This window comes from Gekko japonicus, unplaced genomic scaffold, assembly GCF_001447785.1.
Source record: "Gekko japonicus isolate JY-2015 unplaced genomic scaffold, Gekko_japonicus_V1.1 scaffold456, whole genome shotgun sequence".
In the NCBI taxonomy this organism is placed as follows: Eukaryota; Metazoa; Chordata; class Lepidosauria; order Squamata; family Gekkonidae; genus Gekko; species Gekko japonicus.
In genome coordinates this window covers 673,390-688,863 of record NW_015170902.1, presented here as the reverse complement: position 1 = coordinate 688,863, position 15,474 = coordinate 673,390, and the positions used below count along the sequence as shown (strand labels likewise).

Genomic DNA, 15,474 nt, shown 5'->3' with positions numbered 1-15,474 from the left:
AACTCATCATAAAGGCCTTACAACCAAAAGTCTTTATGACATCAACAGACTTGATGGAAGCATATTTCTATGTTCCAACATTCCTTCCACCTTGATGATTTCTCAGGTTCGGTTGATGAACTAAACTGCCGGTACAAGGCCATGCTATGCCATTCAGACTGTTCCCCATCCCACCCCCATATTCACCAAGCTCTTAATTCCCATTGTGACACTTCTCAGAACCAAGGGAATCCATCTACACCCCTACTTGGATAACCTCTAAATCAGGTCGCCTTTGTATGCAAAAGCAACCAAGGATCTCCAGGGCACCAAACAGTGCTTCACAGTCCACAGCTTTGCCATCAGCCTCCAGAACAGCCCACTAACTCCAGTACAATCAATGCCATGCAAAAGAATTTCTATCCTGAGAAAGGGGTCAGAAACTATTTCATACAGCCCATTCACTCCAGATGACCCTAACGGCCAACCTGGTGTTCCTGGCACAATGGTCAAGCTACAGCAGATAAAATAATATCAAAATAAATATTATATGGTGTACACAATAGTAAAAGGGTCAGAACAAGCTTTATATAAACTGTAATAATCTCCCATACAAAGTTGATGAACATTTCAAATGACCAACACAGACCATATGCCTTTTGGCCTCAAGGGGCCTTTCTTAGTGGTCAATAATAAATACTATTTAAAAACACACACATCCAGAAAATGGCCATTCAATTTAAATTGTTGGTTGACACCACACAGATCCTGAAGTATTGGAAATTCTATACCAGATTATTACATCAATGAATATTTATGTGTGAGTGCAGCTACCATGTGAAGAGATCCATGGCCTGCTTTATAAGTTTACATCATACCACACAATATATGAGATAACAACAACTGGTCAGGATAGATGTGTAGTATTTCCTGTATGTGTTTTTTTAAATAGGATGCCTTATTGACCACTGAGGAAGGCCCTTGGTGCCAAAACGTGTATGGTCTGTGTTGACATTTGACATGTTCATCAACTTTGTATGGGAGATTACTACAGTTTATGTAAAGCTTGTTCTGACCCTTAATGCAGCCTGATATTCAGGCCCTATGTTTTAATTTTGCTATTGTGTAAACCATATAATAAATATTTATTTTAATGTTATTTTATCTGCTGTAGCTTGTCCCTTGTAGAGTTATCAGTGTATTTCGGGTTGAGTTTGTCTCCCCTTTTTCTTTGTTTGTTCCTGGCACAACTACAGTATATGCCCTCACCCATGGAACTGAGTCAGTCACTGTGGTTTCGCCAGCAAGGGCACATTCTTGAGCACTACAATGGATAATTCCATTGTAAGTTAAAGTATGTTGTTGAGTCACACAACCGACTTATGGAGACACCATAAAGTTCTACATCATGGGGTTTTCAAGGCAAGAGATGGGCAAAGGTGGTTTGCCATTGCCTTACTCTGCGTGACTGCAAGAAGTAGACTGAGAAAGCAGGAGCTTGTTCATCAGTCAAGGCCCTTCCCGGTTGGACACTGGCTTGTTACACCCCAGGCGTAACAGAATGTCCTTCCTTGTCTCAAAAGAAAAATAAAATAAATCTGGGCTTACTGTATAGGTACCCTTTGTTCGAGAATGAGAAGGACATCCTGGACCCAACCAAGATATAACAGATGTGAAACCAATCTTAGGGAAACTGGTTGCAAACTATTGCATTATCTTCTAAAGTTGTAGAATTCAGCTGGTGAACTGTTTAGTGTCATGTTTTGTTTTTCCGACTAATGAAGCAGTAGAGGTGTTATATTTGCAGGCTGTTAGGAAAGTACAGATACACTCAGCAGATTCCTAAAAATGTTGTAGAAGCCTCCAAGCTGAAGAGTGAGAACTTCCCTCCCCATTGGGGTGGGAAGAGCAGCCCACTTCCTCCCTGATAGGATGACGGGAAGCGGAGTAACCCAGCCATAACAGGACATCCTCCTTGTTCTCAAATGGGCTTGTTTCTTGATTTGGTCTTTCCAAATGCTGACCAGCTTCTTTTAAATGCTGCAGAAAATGGCAGAATTTGAAGATGACAAGAGGATCTGAGAGCTGTACATATCGACAGTATATGATGGCAACTCAAAGTAATATTTTACGTATTTATTACATAAGTATTAGAAAGCACTTTGAAAGAAAAGACAGCAAAAAAAGCAAAAAGAAGAAGAAGAGACAGCACAATATTTTATAACCTTGCCATAAAAAGCATTTATTTTTAAAAAACCACAATCCCCCCCCCCAATATTTCATCTTTAGAAACCAAACCAGTGAGGGGGCCCGGTTTGCTTCCAACTTTTCCAAACCTTCCCATCTCTAAGCTGGGGTGGAAGAGCCCCTCATATTTAATGCCATCCTCCTAGTTTGAGAACAATTGTAGCAGCTGCAAAAAGATTAACCAACCACTGTTAACAGATGCTTGCTTGGTTGATCAGAGAGGGAAGTGTTTGCAAACAGTCTATTTCTTCTTCCGTGACCTGACCAAGGATGTTTCACCAGCTACTAGGATACCTATGGGTGGGCCAGTAACTTTCGTTAACCTTTTTGCATACTGGATTGTCCCAAGTATCTAAACTCAGCCGAAGTGGTTTCAGTGTGCTCCCATTTGCTTATGATTGGCACATCCCTTTCTTAACTTGAGCGCCCCCCCCTTCTTAAAAGTTTGCATGAGCCAGACCACAAAAAGCATGAGTTAATTTCTTACACAAAGAGAAATTGTCTTCCCTTAAGAGACTTTTGCTTTCAACTCACATTACATCAAGCTAGGACTGGTTATTTGCTGTTATCCTCCACAGTAAATACCAAAATCATGTCAGGCTAGCCAGTCCTCAGAAGCAGTTTTAAAATGGACCACTTTTCCAACAGCACCACTTTTCCAACAAATATTCTAAATTTGTTATACAAAGTATCTTTTCCACAATTGTTCAGTTGCTCTTTTGGTCTCAGCTGATGATTTGTTAATTATAGCCCAGCACTGAATGTCCCTCTTCTGCTTGCTACACTTGGGGAATACTGAAAAGATAAGTCTTTTCTTAATTATTAAATGTAAATAGCTCATTAAATATAATCCAATTACTTTAATTGTAAGAAAAGGAAGTCACTACAATATGTACATGCATTCTTGCCTGAATAGATTTAATATCTTAAATTACTCATTGTCACATTCATATTATAAGTCAACCTCTGACATTACTGAATTTATGGCCGCCAGTTTCTTTTTCTTAAATGTTTTCTAGATAGATGTTGGGATATTATTCTAAAAAATCCCAAAACCTGCAGAGAAAATGCTCCAAGTGTTTGAACTAAGTAATTTATAAATGACACTGAAACGGTGAGAGGGTCTGGGCTCCAAACAATTAAAATGATACCCATTTTAATGGTAAGTCAAGATCAGCTTTTACTCACTCATGCATATTGAAAGAACAGGCTAGGCAGGGGAACCATTATAAATTTCACAAAATAGCCAAGTTAAAATGTCTTAGGGTATGCTCCAGCAGCCCTGATCTGGATAGCCTGGACTAGCCAGAACTTAGACCTTGGAAGCTAAGCAGAATTGGCCCTGGCTAGTGTTGGAAATATGTGAGTTGCAAGGTCTATGATTCAGTCACTGTAGGGTTAATCTGTTGTTTACCTTGTGGGCTTTTGTTCAGCCTGACCCGGAAGGAAACCTGGCACAGAGCCAATAGAAAGATAGCCCAGGTAAACTGAAGTCTGTTTTGATTGGTTAATGCAATCATGTGATTTCCTTCTAGGGGTCAAGAAGAAGAAGAATCTCCATTGTTGTGTGACCATGTGGTCTGTCTGTTTGTAGCTGTAAAGATGTGAAGATGTAGTTCTAGGTATCTCTTTTATTTTGTAGCTTTTCCCAATGAACCCTTCCCTTAGAAATAAAGATTTTTAAACAGAAAGAAATGCCTCCTCTCCAGTTGAAGCAAAGATCCATTGCAAACCTCCAAGTATCTAAGTATTTTTGCCTATTTTTCCAACAGCTAGTACATGGATGGGAGACTTCCAAGGAATACCAGGGTCATGATGCAGAGGCAGGCAATGGCAAACCACCTCTGAACATCTCTTGCCTTGAAAACCCCATGAGGTCGCCATAAGTCAGCTGTGGCTTGATGGCAAAACAACAGCGCCCAGGTACAAATGCAACTCTTCATGGCATAGCAAACTCTCATGAGCAGGTTTCCAGGCTGAATCTCTCCTTCCAGCCCCTTAGAGTACTAACAGTGTTATACCCTTCTAAATTCACTGAGTTAATCAATAGCTGTAACAGTGCTCAGGACTGCACTGTTCAGCTCTTTATGCTTGGTACAGTTTTTCTTCTACAAAGGCATATAGCTGTGCATGCTAGTGGCTCAACAGTTGTATAAGGAAAATATGGCACAGATTTTTTAAACTTAAAAAGACACAGAATTGGGGTTTAACGAAGTTTCCTGATATTCTTTGGGATACTACCAGGAGGACAGAAAATGGAAATAGCATGGGGAAGGGGATAAGGGGAAAGAGGTGCCCCCACAAATCCTTTTTGGGTTCCCAACTTATATATTAATAATTTTTAATGTGGCCCTAACTGTAGATACTTAAATCTGGAGACTGGAGCCATGAACAGACAAGACAGACGTACCTACATAACTGAGTTAAGCCACAGATTTGCAGAAAAAATCTGAAATCTAAAACACAAAAATACACTGTGGTTAAACCCTTCCAATAATGGAAGTAGCACCTGTAGCTTTAAGAAATGAATGCCCTCGCTGTAGCCACTGTGAGGGTTGCTAGGCATCCACATTATTTCCAGCTTTCAAACTTTATTTCTATCAGTTAAAAGATGGGGGAACATGTCCCTTTCCAGTACTGCTGTGGCCTCCCAGTCCACCCACTCCTCTCCTTCCAGCCCTGAAGGGAGGACACATCAGTGCTAGGCCCAGCAGCAACAACCAGCAACTTACTACTACATAATTTGTATGACCTATAATCAATGAAGGTTGCCGTAACTACAGATAAGCAAAAGCCCAGGCACTAATGCGTCCCAAAAACGCAAATGGCAACCACTGGAAGTGGCAAAAGGAGTCCCTAAGAAAGAGAGGTACAAATCCCATAACATGTTTGGAAAACACAACTATCTACTTAAATCATCACAGCAAACTTGCACCAGGTTTTCGCTAAACATACCCATGCAGCAGAAATCACACCCCAGCATTTGAAGTGGAGGGGGGAAGAGTCCATAAGGGTTTAATTTTGAAGAACAGCATTTCCTGAAAAAAATCTTGTAAGGTTCCAGTAAAGACATCAACCTTTAAAACACAACCACCACCACCACCACCCCATAATCTACTATTCCCTGATACTTTAACCTGTCAGAGTCATCTGTTTAGGGCTTTTATAAGTGACCCAACTATGCCCGTATGGAATCACTCATCCATGCACTTCTGCTAAATCATGGCTGTGTCATGGTTTGAGAATTGTGTGAGATGGTGGTGGGTCATGCCATCCTGGGGTTTTACATTCTTGGAAAGTTAAGACAGAACTGTGTCATACAGGGACTGGCCATCCACTAAGCCCCAGGAGGCCAGGTAGCTGACTAACAAGCCCAAGACAGGAATGTCTATACTGGTGCCAAGTGCAGCACTGGGTTGCAACTTCAGCCTGTCATTTTTTTACTTATAACCCTATATACATGACCAAAATGCAGCTCCTTTAAAGGGAAACAGTAACAGTAATGGCACAAAAAGAGTTTTGGCTCAGTTAAATGTAAGCAACTAGAAACCAACTCTACAAGACTAATCCTACAAAATCTCCATACAAAATTGGGTGACATTAAATAAAAAGCTTGCAAGACAAATGTTTGTAGGCCAAGTTCTCAAATCAGTAACACTTCTATATTTACACATACCTTTAAAAAAATTAAGGTAGGAAGAAATTTGTGTCTTGGATTCTGCTGAAATTTCTGAAGGCATGGGAGTGATTTTTGCTGATCCATTGCCCTGGGGGGGCATCCCCTGTCCCACAGAGCAGCATTTCTGAGCTGCTGTGGGATGGAGGAATGGCAGAATCACTCCCCCAAACCTGTGGAAACAGAGGAAGGATCCAAGCCTATGGCATGTAATAAACATCCAGCACAAATTCCTGCAAACCAATTCTCCTTACTGTCATATATCCTGTTAGGGCATATCCATATCACAGATTCTAACTGGTTTAATGGTCATGTGCTTTCTTCCAAAAAATGTAGATCTCTATGGGAGGTCAGGATCTCTAACAGAGTTCTCAGCACCCTCACCAAACTACAGTTGCCACAGTTCTTTGGGGAAAAGCCAATACAGTTAAACTCATGTGGTACAGTGTGTACCCAGCAAGTGGGGAAGCACGTTCATAGCCACAACCGACCTGGGTACCTCGCTTAGGTGACCCTGGGCCAGTCACTACCATTCAGTCTAAGTTAGTTCACAGTGTTGTTGGGGGACAGGGGAGAGGCCCTGCACACCACCTTGAGCTCTTTGGAGAATGAATGGGATGAACTGCAGGCTGCGGAAGGTCGGTAGTTCAGCAGTTCGAGACCCGAGTGTGCCGCATGACGGAGTGAGCTCCCATCTCTAGCTCCAGCTCCTGCTAACCTAGCAGTTCGAAAGCAAGAAATTGCAAGTAGATAAATAGGTACCACTTCGGTGGGAAGGTAACAGCGTTCCGTGTGCCTTGGTGTTTAGTCATGCCGGCCACATGACCACGGAAATGTCTTCGAACAGTGCTGGCTCTTCGGCTTTGAAACGGAGATGAGCACCGCAACCCTAGAGTCTGATTCAACTGGCTTTCAAGCAAGGGAACCTTTCCCTTTACTGTATATTATCTTCTGCTGGTGCTGGAGAAGACTCTTGAGAGTCCCTTGGACTGCAAGAAGATCAAATCAGTCAATCCTAAAAGAAATCAACCCTGACTGTTCCCTAGAAGGCCAGATAATGAAACTGAAGCTCAAATACTTTGGCCACCAAATGAGAAGGGAGCACTCACTGGAGAAGACCCTGATGCTGGGAAAGATTGAAGGTCAAAGAAGATGGGGACGGCAAAGAATGAGATGGTTAGACAGTGTCATCGATGCAACGAACATGAAATTGAGCCAACTTCAGAGGACGGCGGAAGACAGGAAGGCCTGGCGTGATCTGGTCCATGGGGTCACGAAGAGTCGGACTCGACTGTGCAACTGAACAACAACAACAACCTTCTGCCTCTCCAGAAAAGGATAGCAGATTAAAATGGATTAAAATCACACAACAAAAAGCTGATTTATAACCCAAGCTTTCTTTTACTATACATTCCTAAATGAAAGATCATACTAATTTCTTATTCTAACCATAAAAACACATTAATTTTAAACTATTTGTTGTTGTTTTTGGCTGTCAAGTCACAGCTGACTTATGGTGACCCTGTAGGATTGTCAAGGCAAGAGACGTTCGTGACCCTGATATTCCTTGGAGGTCTCCCATCCAAATATTTGCCAGGGCCAACCCCTGCTTAGCTTCTGAGAACTGACAAGATCAGGCTAGCCTAGGCTCTCCAGGTCAGTGGCACTTCAGGCAGCTGGGGGGTAGAAGTATTTGCACAGATCATGCTCTGTGGGTAGAAGTATTTGCACTGGCAGAAACACTGTTCTGGAGCCCAACTACTGCTTTTCATTACAACGCTTATTGCTCACAATCCCAGATAGCAGCTATTCATTCAAAGACAGGCATTGGCTGCAATCAACCCTAGAAGGTGCTGCTTCTTTCAAGCATTACTTACTACTCCAGTCTCCTCCGTCTTTTGCTTGTCCCACCATTATCCCACAAAAAGTAAATAATCTCAATGAGAAGTAAGGACTGTTCGTAGTTCTGGGTGGAATAAGGGCGATCACCCATCATTTATGTGTGGGTGACTTGCCACCAGCATCCAGCCATACTATAACAGCTGTACTACAACCGTGCTGTATGACAAAGAAATTTTCCCAACACTTCATAAAGAAAAGCGGCTTTTGTAAATTCACAACAGGGTCAAAAATTCAATTTCATGATCATATCCTTGTATTCACCCTGACCTGGATAGCTTAGGCTAGCCTGATCTCATCAGATCTCAGAAGCTAAGCAGGGTTGGGCCCTGGTTAGTATTTGGATGGGAGACCACCAACAAAGTCCAAGGTCACGACACAGAGGCAAGCAACAGCAAACCTCTTCTGAATGTCTCTTGCCTTGAACACCCTACGGGATTGCCGTAAATCAGCTGCAACTTATAATGAGGAAGATGGAAAACTACCGTAAGGCATTATGCCCACTGAGCTCAACCCAAATTCTTAATGGAAATATGACTGATACATAACCAAATGTTAACTGAGCATCTGGTATGTCACCATACATCCATGACACCCAGCCTAAATACAACTACTTCTTCAGCAAAATTAGCTGCTGGTCAACTACTGCTTCACATCACTGAAAACTAAAATGCATTTTAAAAGATGTGTATGCAAACAAAACTCTACGCATAATTATTTTTTACAAATAAGAGCAAGCAGCCAGATGCAGAAACACAAAATAGATGGGACTTCCGCGAGCAAAGCAAATTCATGGAAGCATACTATACAAATGTGCAAAACAGAAAATTATTCTATATAAACAAGATACACTTGCTGGTAATTTCTATCTGCACAGTGAATACACAATAGCTTTCCTTCCTAAATCAGGCTACAAATTTCTAGCAAACTTGAAGCCCATTTTCTGTGATGGGTTACCAATGTTGTAGTTACCAATGTTGTAGCTCTCATGAGCAAGGAAAGGATCAGCACAGAGAAAGCTTCCCTGGTTTCTGGCACATCCTCCTCCCCAAGGGGGCTCTCAGAACAAGCCAGCCTATTCCCAGTCACAGCCTTTAGCATACAGCAGACTGCAAGACCAACAAAATAAGAGAGAGATTTCTTATGACACAAAGTCTACCTCTGCAGAGTGTAAGGGCTCCCCTTTATTGCCATGTTATTCCATGTCTTGCTGCACCTCTATCACTATCCCAGGATATCCAACTACATTCACCTCCTACTCCAGCATGCATAAGCCAAACGTAACTCCAACTGAAACAACTCCCCTGCCCTGTAGGCAGGCAACTCTCCTTCTGAGTTGTTCCATATTAAGGCAGGTACCTACCTCTACTCCCGAATCACACCTCCAAAGACACCAGGACAAGCACTGCCTACAGCAAACCCTCAGAAATACACCCTTCCCTGGTCTTATTTCACACCCCATACCAGATGCTATCTGCCCACTCAATCCAGACCTGAACCTCCACTTTGTCCTAATCTCACTGTCCACTCTAGGCTCTTCCTCCATCCCATAGCCAAAGTGCAAAAAGCCAGAACCTCACCCTAGAGACCTACATGTCCAAGGCAGAGTCAATCTCCCTGCCCATGCCATTCTCTGCCTTTTCTTGCAGCATTCAGCTCGTCCCAGTAGCTGATCCACTTCCAACAAGTAGCACCATCAGAAGCCTCCTCATATTCCCAATTCCCTTCAAATGCCATAGTACTGAGGACCTCAATACTAAATAGAGGCAGGGTGGATAAAAACCAATAATCTTTTAATGGATTTTTTAAAATTTAAGTTGAATTTCTTAAATCTAAATTGGATTTTTTAATAAAACACTTTTTGAGGAAATGTCTATCTAAAGTTAGTTTTCTATTTAAGAATACATGCCTCTTCTTCACAGCAAAAATGTTATAAAACATACAGAGTTGAGAAAAAGACCTTAATCCCATTGCTCCTTTGCAAATCTATGTACACAGAATCAACACCTTACCTCTTAATTGCTAAATTTCAAAAAATTCAGTGAATAGAAATTGTTGGGAGTGGAACAGATCTGCTCAAGAAGCCAAGTGTGAAGAGGGAGGGGCAAGCAGTAAAATTAAAGTGAAACCTTTTGAGCAGAATACTCCACAAGTCTTTGGATCTTTGTATGTATAGCCTGAGGTTTATCATACTATTCTTTCCTTCAAGGAGAAAACCTATAATAGCAGCAGGCCGTAAAAGAGACCCAGTCTGGGAATATTTTAATGAAGTTCTTCTACCTATGGGTAAGGCAGGCAGGCATGCAAAATGCAAACACTGCAACAATGAAATGTAAGGCTTGGTGGCCCTAATGAAACAACATCATGAGAAGTGCTGTGATGAAGACGACAAAAGGAACATGTTTGAACAGGCAGGATCTTCAGGTTGGTAAACATTTTTATTTCATCATATTTTTTAAAGACTGCCTTAAGGAACTGTCATGTTTGAGCAAAATTATATTTCTTATTATTACTGCATGTTACTGTCATTTCGATACAGTTGGTAGGAAGAAATAAAGAGTTGAAGCAAGCAAATACTCCTTTTTTGGGCAGTACTGAGTGGCAGTGAATACAATAAGTAATACTAAAGAAGCAGAAATGGTATAAATAATAAAATAACAGCACTGACTTTTTTGTTTAGGGGAATCCATCATCAACATAGAGGATTCTGGAAACTATCCACCACCTGTTCTACAGTTTCAGAGTTATCTGTCCAGGATAGGTTGTATAAATAAAAAAGCTGACCATCTAGAAACCACCATAGATAAGTTTGTGATAAAAACCAGCAGATTAGAAAAAGAGTTAATGATGAAAAAATTGCCCAGTTTGTTTATGCAACCAACTCTTCTTTCCATGCAGGGTACAGTCCACCCAGCAGAGCAGATGTTGTAGGAAAACCGCTGGATAAAGTGTATGACAGAGAAATGGAGCAATGTGCAACAGCTCTAGATGGTAAAATTGTTAACCTAAGTCTTGATCGGTGTCCACAATGGTCCTGTTGTATGTGCTTGTACAACAACAGAAGAAGGGAATGTCTTCCTTGCAGGAACAATTAATATGTCAGGAAACACACACACAGAAGAATACTTACAAGAAGTGGCAGGAAAAGCTATAACAGGTGAACAAAAATTCAAATGTCTAGTACGCAGTTTCATCACAGACAATGCTGCAAATGTATCCAAGATGAGAAGAAATTTAGAAGAGCAGGAAGGGAATACAAAGCAAATAGCATATGGTTGCAGTACTCATTTGCTGCAATCCCTAGCCAAAGACTGAATACTTCTGCAACTATCATTTTGCTGCAGCAGCTCTGAAAAGAATGGTTGGGACCAAGCTAACACTCCCACAAGATGTTAGATGGAACTTTGTAGTGGGGCTGTTTTGAGCAGTATATCAAGAACTGGCCTATTCTGATGGGTTTGTGAACAAAATCAAGAGAAAATAAATGGCACTGTCACGGCCAAAATCTTCAACATTGGGCTTAAGAAAAATGTTGAACATGCGCTGAGCATCCTGAAACCCATTTCTGAAGCTTTAAACAAAATACAGAAACACAGCTGTTTTATTGCTGATGCTGTTGAAATGTGGAAGGAACGGAGTGAGCACTTAAAAACAGAACTACACACTGACAGAATTAAATTACAAACATTAAAAAATGAATGGGACAAACACTGTCTCCAGCTCATTTTCTTGCAAATATTGTCAATATCTGGCACGAGGGTCAAACCTTAAGTGCAGAGGAAAAGGAATTAGCTATTCCATGGGTATCCAGCAATCATCCATCTGTAATGCCAACTATACTAAACTTCAGAGCTAAGGGGGAACCATTCAAGAAATATCTTTTTGCTGACAATATTTTTTAAAAAGTCACACCAGTGAACTGGCGGAAGTCACTTAAACACTTGGATTTAGAGATCGTTGAAGTAATGATTTCACTTTTAACAGCAGTAGCTTCTTCTGCTGGTGTAAAAAAGAATATTCTCTTCCTTTGGACTCATTCATTCTAAATTGAGAAATCGCTTGGGACACAATAAAGCAGAAAAGCTTGTTTTTCTTTTCCAGATTATGAACAAACAAGAAGATGAAGATGAGTGAGCTACATAGGACAGTATTTTAAGGTTTTCATGTGTGGACTGGGCTGATAGTCTAACTACTGCCATGCTATTCACAAACCTAAGACGCCTCACCTATAGACAACTTCCCCATCCCTCACACAAGATGAAAGCCTGTTTAAAAAAAAAAAAAAAGACACAGCCCATCTGCTTTGCCACTGTGAACGAAGCTTTAACCTTCCAAAAGTTGAAAGGGCTGTAATAAGGACATAATGGCTACACACAAATATATTCTCAAATTGTACTAAGGCAGCTCACCTTCTGCACCCTAGGTACCTTAATGGAGAATAAAGGGACTTGGCTGCGAGAACAGCTAAGAAAGTGCTTTACTGGTGCTAGAGTTAAACTACTGCAAGTTAAGAAAGTGTGATCCCACTGAAAGTCAATTATCTCAACCAGGCTTTTGCATCTGTACTTGTCTACATTGCCAGTGCTGTGTGGAGCAAACCTATGCGAAGAGCACGGAAAATAAAGCACTTCTGTGTTGAAACTTATTGCAGCAAGATCTAGCACATTTAATCCCATCTCAGAGCCTCAAGTGAGAACCCTGCCTGTGGAATTTAATTCAGCAGCATTCTCAGCTGCAAAGCATGGTGCCTTCACAACATGCACCTAGCCATTTTTATTGCTTTCTTTTAATGCTACTCTTCATCTAAGCAGCTCAGAATACTGCATACAGTTCTCATATCTTCCATCTCATCTTCCCAAACACTCCGTGAAGTATATTACACTTCCAGGTGGTAACGAGCCCAGGATCATCATGCAAGTTTCATAACTGACTGGAGACTTGTGCATTTTAACCACTAGGAAGATCAGAGAGAGATCAGTAGACAGTACTAAAGTGAAAACCCAGTATGGTGCACTAGGATCCAGGAGAACCAGGTTCAAACAACCACTCTGCCACAGAAGCTTGCTGGATAACCAGAGGCTACTTACTCAGTCTCTCAGCCTAACCTACCTCACAGGGTTGCTGTTGTGAGGATAAAAGAGGAGAAGAATGGGTTTATAAGCTGCTTTGGATCCCCAAGCAGGATATAAACATACATTTTACCACAAAAATTGATGCAGGAGTGAATTACTCCTGTTTGAAGATACTCACCCAGCATATGATTATTGCAGCTATGACCTATATTAACAAGGTAAGAAAAACTTCACTTGCTAAGATCTTCCTTCAACACAAAAACAGATTAGCAACATGTTAAATGAATAAAAAATTAGTACCCATCTAACATTTTAATCACAAACATCTGCCCTTCAAAGAGGTCACAGCCTTTCCCCAGTCTACCCTCACAGAACTGCTAATAAGCTGCTACCATACTCAGCCGCACAGCATGGGGCCTTCACAATGCCTTCCCAGCACAGGAATGCATTCTGAATCATGTCAAATATTCAATGTGTCCTTCGGATGTCTGTAATCATGGCCCTAGCACACTACCTATTATATGATTCAATCTATTCATCGCATCAACTTACACTGTATAATTCATCCTGACAGTGAGAAAGGCAAACTATGACCATAGTTAAAACCTGTGAGGTAAGGTTAGGCTAAATGTCTGTGAGCCCTAGGTCATCCAGCGAGCAGCATCCACTTTTTCTGTGTTTTGTCCTCACAACAACCTTGTGAGATAGGTAAGGCTAAAAGGCAAGGATCGTGAACATGAGTCTCCCAGACCTCAGTTCACCACACTGACGACAGGCCCAAAAGCAGCAAAGGAAAATAGCAGGCATCCCCATGGCACTGCATAGGAGCCCCACCCAGACGCTTGATGAATCACAAGCCAGAATCAAGATTGTTGGGAAAACATCAACAACCTCAGATATGCAGACCATACCACTTTAATGGCAGAAAGTGGACCCAAAGAGCCTCTTGCTAAAAGTGAAAGAGGAGAGTGCAAAAGTTGGCTTGAAACTCAACACCAAAAAAACTAAGATCATGGCATATGGCCCCATCAACTCCTTGGCAAAGAGAAGGGAAAGTCGTGGAAGCGGTGATAGACTTCATGTTCCTGGGATCCAAGATCACTGCAGATGGTGATTTGCAGCCATGAAATTAAAAGATGCCTGCTCCTTGGGAGAAAAGCAATGGCAAACGTAGACGGCATAATAAAAACTAGAGACATCACTCTGCCCACAGAAGTCCTTTGGTCAAAGAAATGGTATTCCAGTAGTAATGTATGGCTGCGAGAGTTGGCCAAAGAATAGATGCTTTTGAATTATGGTGCTGGACAAGACACTTGAGAGTCCCTTGGACTGCAAGACCAAATAAGTCAATCCTAAAGGAAATCAACCCTGACTGTTCCCTGGAAGGACAAATACTGAGGTTGAAGCTCAAATACTTTGGCCACCAAATGAGAAGGGAGCACTCACTGGAGAAGACCCTGATGCTGGGAAAGACTGAAGGTCAAAGAAGAAGGGGACGGCAAAGGATGAGATGGTCGGACAGTGTTATCGAGGCAAAGAACATGAAATTAAGCACACTTCGGAGGACGACGGAAGACAGGAGGGCCCGGCGTGACTGGGCGACTGAACAACAACTCCACGTCACGACCCACCTCCGTAGAGCCCCCCGCCGTTTATGCCCCGCCCTTCTTCCCTCCAGCTAAAGAAGGCCCCGCCCACCGCCCCAGCCCAGGTTAAGCCCTCTTGCGTACGCCCACCTAAAGACGCCGGTAAGGAACGAGTCTCACCCGCCCGCAGCTGCCTTCTCTGCGCCTTCCTCCCTTCCCCCACCGTCACGACCTAAGCGGCCCGTGCCAACCGTCCGCCATTCCACAGCTTTTCCCTCAACTTCCTCTGGGCGACGTTCGCTCCGCCTCCTCCGCCGCCGGTGTGCACCCTCATTGGCAGCCCACAACCTTCCTGCCTTCAGCCTATTGGCTCGACCGCTTTGTCTGTTTAACCTTACGTTACGCGATTTGCTTACCCGCCCAGATTCCAAAAAACACCGACCCCACCCAACGGAAGCGACTTTGAAAAAAAAAGATGGAGTAAACAAGGTGGGATGGACCATGTGTTGACGCTGATGGGGGGGTTAAAGCGGGGTGTACCACGTTAAGAGAAGAGGGCGGTAGAATTTTTTTTTTAAGCTTGATATTTTTCTTTAGAAAGACTGGTGGAAATTTGTCATCAGGATGTTATCAAGAGAGTGTTCTAAGGTTTCGCCCTCTTTGACTTTATCGCTTACCTTGGAATGGTTTGATCTTCAAAGGAACGCTCCCCCTAGTGCCTGAGCGGTGTTATTGCAAGGCAAGAAACTTAAGTGAACTCCCGTAATAAAAGGGCGGTGGGGTGTAGATCGCAAAAATAGAACCTGATTGGCGAACTAAGGTTGAGATTCCCTCATTCACACGTTACAGAGAAAGAGACGTGAGTTTTTGGGGGTCCAGCCCGTATACATTTAAAACGGAGCTACGAGCAATCCTCTTTCTCTTTATAATGCATATATTTTCAAACTTTTAAAAATTAACTCTGTTTAATGCAAATGTTTAGCGGAAAGGCGGCATGGTGTAGCGGCTACACTGT

The 15,474-nt window shown here is 42.2% G+C and overlaps 1 protein-coding gene across 2 annotated transcripts in view; it reads right to left on the bottom strand.

The window, feature by feature from the left end:
• Window positions 1-14,729, bottom strand: part of WASF2 (WAS protein family member 2) — a 64,369-nt gene extending 49,640 nt beyond the window's left edge. Inside the window, exon 1 of one of the 2 annotated variants that reach the window (XM_015418607.1) lies at window positions 14,640-14,729. The gene's annotated coding sequence lies outside the window, so the exon portion shown is untranslated. Of the gene's footprint in view, window positions 1-5,181; window positions 5,244-14,639 lie in introns of those variants that run through there. The other variant, XM_015418608.1, reaches the window with a different exon arrangement.
• Between the last annotated feature and the right edge of the window lie 745 nt (window positions 14,730-15,474).